Below are 6,630 nucleotides of genomic sequence, written 5' to 3'. Positions count from 1 at the left end.
ATGCTAGAAATGCTTTCTCATGTTAGACTAAATTGGGGTTTGGATGGATATAGTGACATATAATCCTACCAACACTTTGATTTGGAAATACATATGGTATAATCAGTGACCATACTTCATTTCTTCTCATGAGCAATTGACCAAGGAATTGGCTATTGATCAAGATTTGAGAGATTGAATTACCAAGAAATTGGAATTCAATCACTTAAGATTGCCAAGGAGATCAATGAATGCATTGATTGAGGAAGAGATGAAAATGAACTTGATCCAGAGAATGCAACATCTCCTAAGCCCAATGAATTTCCCATTTCTGATCTTACCCATTCTCTTTACTTTTTGCTATTTACTTTCATGCTAAACTCCCCTTCCCATTTAAGATTCTGCAATTTACTTTCCGCTATTTACATTCCGCTCTTTATTTCAAGCATTTACGTTTCTGCTATTTACTTTCCTGCCATTTAAATTTCTGCAAATCTCAAACCCAATTCTGCTTAGTTCAACTAGAACATTCCTCTAATTAAAGTTGCTTGACCAATCAATCCCTGTGGGATTCGACCTCACTCTATTGTGAGTTTTTACTTGACGACAATTCGGTATACTTGCTGAAGGAAAATTGTTGAGAGACAAGTTTCCATGCATCAAGTTTATGGCGCCGTTGCCGGGGATTGATTTTGTATCAACAATGATTAAATTGGTGGATAACTAGATTGAGCATTCATTTTTATTTTATTTAATTTAAGTTCATTTGAGTAATTTACTTTCTGTTCAGTTATTTTCCTCCCTTTCCCTTACCTATTTTCTTACTTGTTTACAATTCAGCCACTAACCCACTAACTGTTTGATATATTGCATCACTCACACTAACAGCATTTCTGAAGAAGTTACTATCCGTATCTTTCTTTCTTGTGGTTGCCTTGTTGGTAGTATGACAGGTAGAAGAAGCGGGGCCTCAACTTCCTTTGATTCTGAACTAGAGAGGACCTTCCTTAGATTAAGGAGGGAAGCAAGAGGAAAGAGAGTAGTTGCTGCTGAGAAAGAGGAGGAGTACTTTGAACCAGATATGGATGAGAATATGGAGAACCATCAAGAAGAAGAGGCTCACAACCATGGCCGAGAAGGTCCAGCACATCAGGCTGGGCAAGAGAGAAGGGTTATGGGTTCATACATCAATCCAAACCCAGGAAATTGCGGAAGTAGCATCCAAAGGCCAACCATACATGCCAACAACTTTGAACTAAAGCCACAGCTCATCACCCTTGTTCAGAACAATTGTTCATTCGGAGGGAGTGTCCAAGAAGACCCCAATAAACATCTAACCACCTTCCTCAGGATATGTGATACTGTGAAGTCTAATGGTGTTCATCCTAACACCTATAGACTACTTCTGTTCCCTTTCTCACTCAAGGATAAGGCATCTAAATGGCTAGAATCCTTCCCAAAGGAGAGTTTAGCAACCTGGGAAGATGTGGTGAACAAATTCTTGGCAAGATTCTATCCTCCTCAACGGATCAACAGGTTGAGAGCTGAGGTACAAACCTTCAGGCAGCAAGATGGTGAGACTCTATATGAAGCATGGAAGAGGTTTAAGGATCTGACAAGAAGGTGCCCACCAGATATGTTCAATGAATGGGTGTAGCTGCACATTTTCTATGAAGGTCTTTCTTATGAATCGAAGAAGGCATTAGACCACTCATCTGGGGGATCTGTGAACAAGAAGAAGACCATTGAAGAAGCCATAGATGTCATCGAGACTGTAGTAGAGAATGACTACTTTTATGCTTCTGAAAGAGGCAACACAAGAGGAGTGATGGAGCTGAACAATGTGGATGCACTGTTAGCCCAAAACAAGCTTATCACCAAGCAGCTGGCTGATCTTACCAAGAAGATGGAGAGGAACCAAGTAGCAGCAATCACCACCTCATCAGCAACCCAAGAAAAAGTGAATGCAGAGGCAGAGGATGAGCAAAAATAAGCCAACTACATTGGAAACTCACCTAGAAAAGCACATGATCCATACTCCAAGACCTACAATCCTGGTTGGAGGAACCACTCAAACTTTGGGTGGGGAAATAAACAAGACCAAAACCAAGATCAGAGATGCCACAACCCCAACAACAATGGAGCCCACCAACATTCCACGCAAAAATCATATCAACACCCACCTAACAACACACCTCAACATCCATACCAAAGCCAAAATGGCCCTTCTCATCCCTCCAACCTCAACTCACCATCATCTGAAGATAGACTCTCAAGGATTGAGACTATACTTGAAGGCATATGCAAAGAGATTCAAGATAACAAGGTGTTCAAAGAGGAATGAATGAACGAAAGAATATCTTGGATGAGTGTCACGGATCATCACATTCATCAAGTTGAAGAATGAATGAATATCTTGGAGAAGAAATAGACTTGAGTTGAATAGAAAAACAATAGTACTTTGTATTAATTCATGAAGAACAGCAGAGCTCCACACCTTAATCTACGGTGTGTAGAAACTCCACCGTTGAAAATACATAAGAACAAATAGTGTAAACATGGCCGAATGGCCAGCCTCAAAGGTCTAAGGACTAAACGTCCCAAGATTGATAGTGTGAAAATACAATAGCAAAAGGTCCTATTTATAGAGAACTAGTAGCCTAGGGTTTACATAAATCAGTAATTAATGCAGAAATCTTCTTCCGGGCCCACTTGGTGTGTGCTTGGGCTGAGCATTAAAGCATTTTCGTGTAGAGACTTTTCTTGGAGTTAAACGCTAGTTTTTGTGCCAGTTTGGGCGTTTAACTCCAGCTTTTGTGCTAGTTTTGGAGTTAAACGCCAGAATTCTTGAGCTGACTTGGAACGCCTGTTTGGGCCATCAAATATCGGGAAAAGTATAGACTATTATATATTGCTGGAAATCCCAGGATGTCTACTTTCAAACGCAATTGAGAGCGCGCCAATTGGGCTTCTGTAGCTCCAGAAAATCCACTATGAGTGCAGGGAGGTCAGAATCCAACAGCATCTGCAGTCCTTTTTCAGCTTCTGAATCAGATTTTTGCTCAGGTCCCTCAATTTCAGCCATAAAATACTTGAAATCACAGAAAAACACATAAACTCATAGTAAAGTGCAGAAGAGTGATTTTTTTTTAAAAACTAATAAAAACATAATAAAAACTAACTAAAATATACTAAAAACATACTAAAAACAATGCCAAAAAGCGTATAAATTATCCGCTCATCACAACACCAAACTTAAATTGTTGCTTGTCCCCAAGCAACTGAAAATTAAATAGGACAAAAAAGAAGAGAATATACAAAGAATTCCAAAAACATCTATGAAGATCAGTATTAATTAGATGAGCGGGGCTTTTAGCTTTTTGCCTCTAAACAGTTTTGGCATCTCACTTTATCCCTTGAAGTTCAGAATGATTGGCATCTATAGGAACTCAGAATCCAGATAGTGTTATTGATTCTCCTAGTTAAGTATGTTGATTCTTGAACACAGCTACTTTATGAGTCTTGGCCGTGGCCCTAAGCATTTTGTTTTCCAGTATTACCACCGGATACATAAATGCCACAGACACATAACTGGGTGAACCTTTTCAGATTGTGACTCAGCTTTGCTAGAGTCCCCAATTAGAGGTGTCCAGGGTTCTTAAGCACACTCTTCTTTTTGCTTTGGACCTCGACTTTAACCGCTCAGTCTCAAGTTTTCACTTGACACCTTCACGCCACAAGCACATGGTTAGGGACAGCTTGGTTTAGCCGCTTAGGCCAGGATTTTATTCCTGTGGGCCCTCCTATCCACTGATGCTCAAAGCCTTGGATCCATTTTATCACCCTTGCCTTTTGGTTTAAAGGGGGTATTGGCTTTTTCTGCTTGCTTTTTCTTTTTTTCTTTTTCTTTTCTCTTTTTTTTCGCATATATCTTTTTTTCTGCAAGCTTTTCACTGCTTTTTCTTGCTTCAAGAATCAATTTTATGAATTTTCAGATCATCAAATAACATTTCTCCTTTTCCTTTCATTATTTCAAGAGCTAACAATTTTAACATTCATAAACAATCAAATTCAAAAATATGCACTGTTCAAGCTTTCATTCAGAAAAACAATAGTATTTCCACCACATCAAGATAATTAAAATGTTTTAAAATTTGAAATTCATGCACTTCTTTTTCTTTTTCAATTGAAAACATTTTTCATTTAAGAAAGGTGATGGATTCATTTTCATAGCTTTAAGGCATAGACACTTAGACACTAATGATCATGTAATAAAGACACAAACATAAATAAACATAAAGCACAATTTTTCAAAAACAGAAAAATAAAGAACAAGGAAATTAAAGAACGGGTCCACCTTAGTGATGGCGGCTTGTTCTTCCTCTTGAAGATCTTATGGAGTGCTTGAGCTCCTCAATGTCTCTTCCTTGCCTTTGTTGCTCCTCTCTCATGGTTCTTTGATCTTCTCTAATTTCATGGAGGAGGATGGAATGCTCTTGGTGCTCCACCCTTAGTTGTCCCATGTTGGAACTCAATTCTCCTAGGGAGGTGTTGATTTGCTCCCAATAGTTTTGTGGAGGAAGATGCATCCCTTGAGGTATCTCAGGGATTTCATGATGAGGAAATTCCTCATGCTCTTGTCCATGAGTGGGATCTCTTGTTTGCTCCATCCTTTTCTTGGTGATGGGCTTGTCCTCATCAATGAGGATGTCTTCCTCTATGTTAATTCCAGCCGAATTGCAGAGGTGACAAATGAGATGAGGGAAGGCTAACCTTGCCACAGTGGAGGACTTGTCCGCCACCTTGTAGAGTTTTTGGGATATAACCTCATGAACTTCCACTTCCTCTCCAATCATGATGCTATGTATCATGATAGCCCGGTCTATAGTAGCTTCGGACCGATTGCTAGTGGAAATGATTGAGCGTTGGATGAACTCCAACCATCCCCTAGCCACGGGCTTGAGGTCATGCCTTCTTATTTGAACCGGTTTTCCTCTTGAATCTCTCTTCCATTGAGCGTCCTCTTCACATATGTCCATGAGGACTTGGTCCAACCTTTGATCAAAGTTGACCCTTCTAGTGTAGGGGTGTGCATCTCCTTGTATCATAGGCAAGTTGAATGCCAACCTTACATTTTCCGGACTAAAATCTAAGTAATTCCCCCGAACCATTGTAAGCCAATTCTTAGGGTCCGGGTTCACACTTTGATCATGGTTCTTGGTGATCCATGCATTGGCATAGAACTCTTAAACCATTAAGGTCCCGACTTGTTGAATGGGATTGGTGAGAACTTCCCAACCTCTTCTTTGGATCTCATGTCGGATCTCCGGATACTCATTCTTTTTGAGTTTGAAAGGGACCTCGGGGATCACTTTCTTCTTGGCCACAACTTTATAGAAGTGGTCTTGATGCACCCTTGAGAAGAATCTCTCCATCTCCCATGACTCAGAGGTGGAAGCTTTTGCCTTCCCTTTCCTCTTTCTAGAGGTTTCTCCGGCTTTTGATGCCATAAATGGTTATGGAAAAACAAAAAGCTTTAGCTTTTACCACACCAAACGTAGAAGGTTGCTCGTCCTCGAGCAAAAGAAGAAAGAAGAGAGTAGAAGAAGAAGAAATAGAGGAGATAGAGTGGGCTTTGTGTTTCGGCGAAGGGGGAGAAGTGTTGTTTAGGTTGTGTGAAAATGAAGGAGTGAAGATGGGTTTATATAGGGGTGAGAAGGGTGTGTATGGTTCGGCCATTATGGGTGGGTTTGGGAGGGAAAGTGGTTTGAATTTGGATGGTGAGGTAGGTGGGGTTTTATGAAGAATGGATGTGAGTGGTGAAGAGAGTGGTGGGATTTGATAGGTGAGGGGTTTTTTGGGAAGAGGTATTGAGGTGATTGGTGAATGGGTGAAGAAGAAAGAGAGTGGTGGGGTAGGTGGGGATCCTGTGGGGTCCACAGATCCTGAGTTGTCAAGGATATCTCATCCCTGCACTAAGTGGCGTGCAAAACGCCCCTTTCTGCCAATCCTGGCGTTAAACGCCAGGCTGCTACCCATTTCTGGCGTTTAATGCCAGCTTCTTGCCCATTCCTGGCGTTAAACGCCAGTCTGGTGCCCTTTTCTGGCGTTAAACGCCCAAAATGGTGCCAGACTGGGCGTTTAACGCCCATTCTGCTACCTTTACTGGCGTTTAAACGCCAATAATTATCTCCTCCAGGGTGTTCTATTTTTCATTCTATTTTTCACTTTATTTTTGCTTTTTCAATTGTTTTTGTGACTTCACATGATCATCAACCTACAGAAAACATAAAATAACGATAGAAAATAGAAAATTATCATAGAATAGTAACGATTGGGTTGCCTCCCAACAAGCGCTTCTTTAATGTCAATAGCTTGACAGTAGCTCTCATGGAGCCTCACAGATGTTCAGAGCAATGTTGGAACCTCCCAACACCAAACTTAGAGTTTGAATGTGGGGGTTCAACACCAAACTTAAAGTTTGGTTATGGCCTCCCAACACCAAACTTAGAGTTTGACTGTGGGGTCTCTGTTTGACTCTGTATTGAGGGAAGCTCTTTGTGCTTCCTCTTCATGGTGACAAAGGGATATCCTTGAGCTTTAAACATAAGGGAGTCTCCATTCACTTGAATGATCAATTCTCCTCTATCA

General features: G+C 40.7%; 1 non-coding gene across 1 annotated transcript; it reads right to left on the bottom strand.

The window, feature by feature from the left end:
- Positions 1–1,513: 1,513 nt before the first annotated feature.
- LOC148545176 (small nucleolar RNA R71) lies at positions 1,514–1,620 on the bottom strand. Its single transcript, XR_015901244.1, has one exon. It is a non-coding gene; the product is annotated as a small nucleolar RNA R71 (small nucleolar RNA).
- Between the last annotated feature and the right edge of the window lie 5,010 nt (positions 1,621–6,630).

The sequence above is a fragment of the Arachis ipaensis genome, chromosome B9 (genome assembly GCF_059453495.1).
Source record: "Arachis ipaensis isolate K30076 ecotype BB chromosome B9, ASM5945349v1, whole genome shotgun sequence".
NCBI lineage: Eukaryota > Viridiplantae > Streptophyta > Magnoliopsida > Fabales > Fabaceae > Arachis > Arachis ipaensis.
This window is presented reverse-complemented; position numbering and strand designations above follow the sequence as displayed.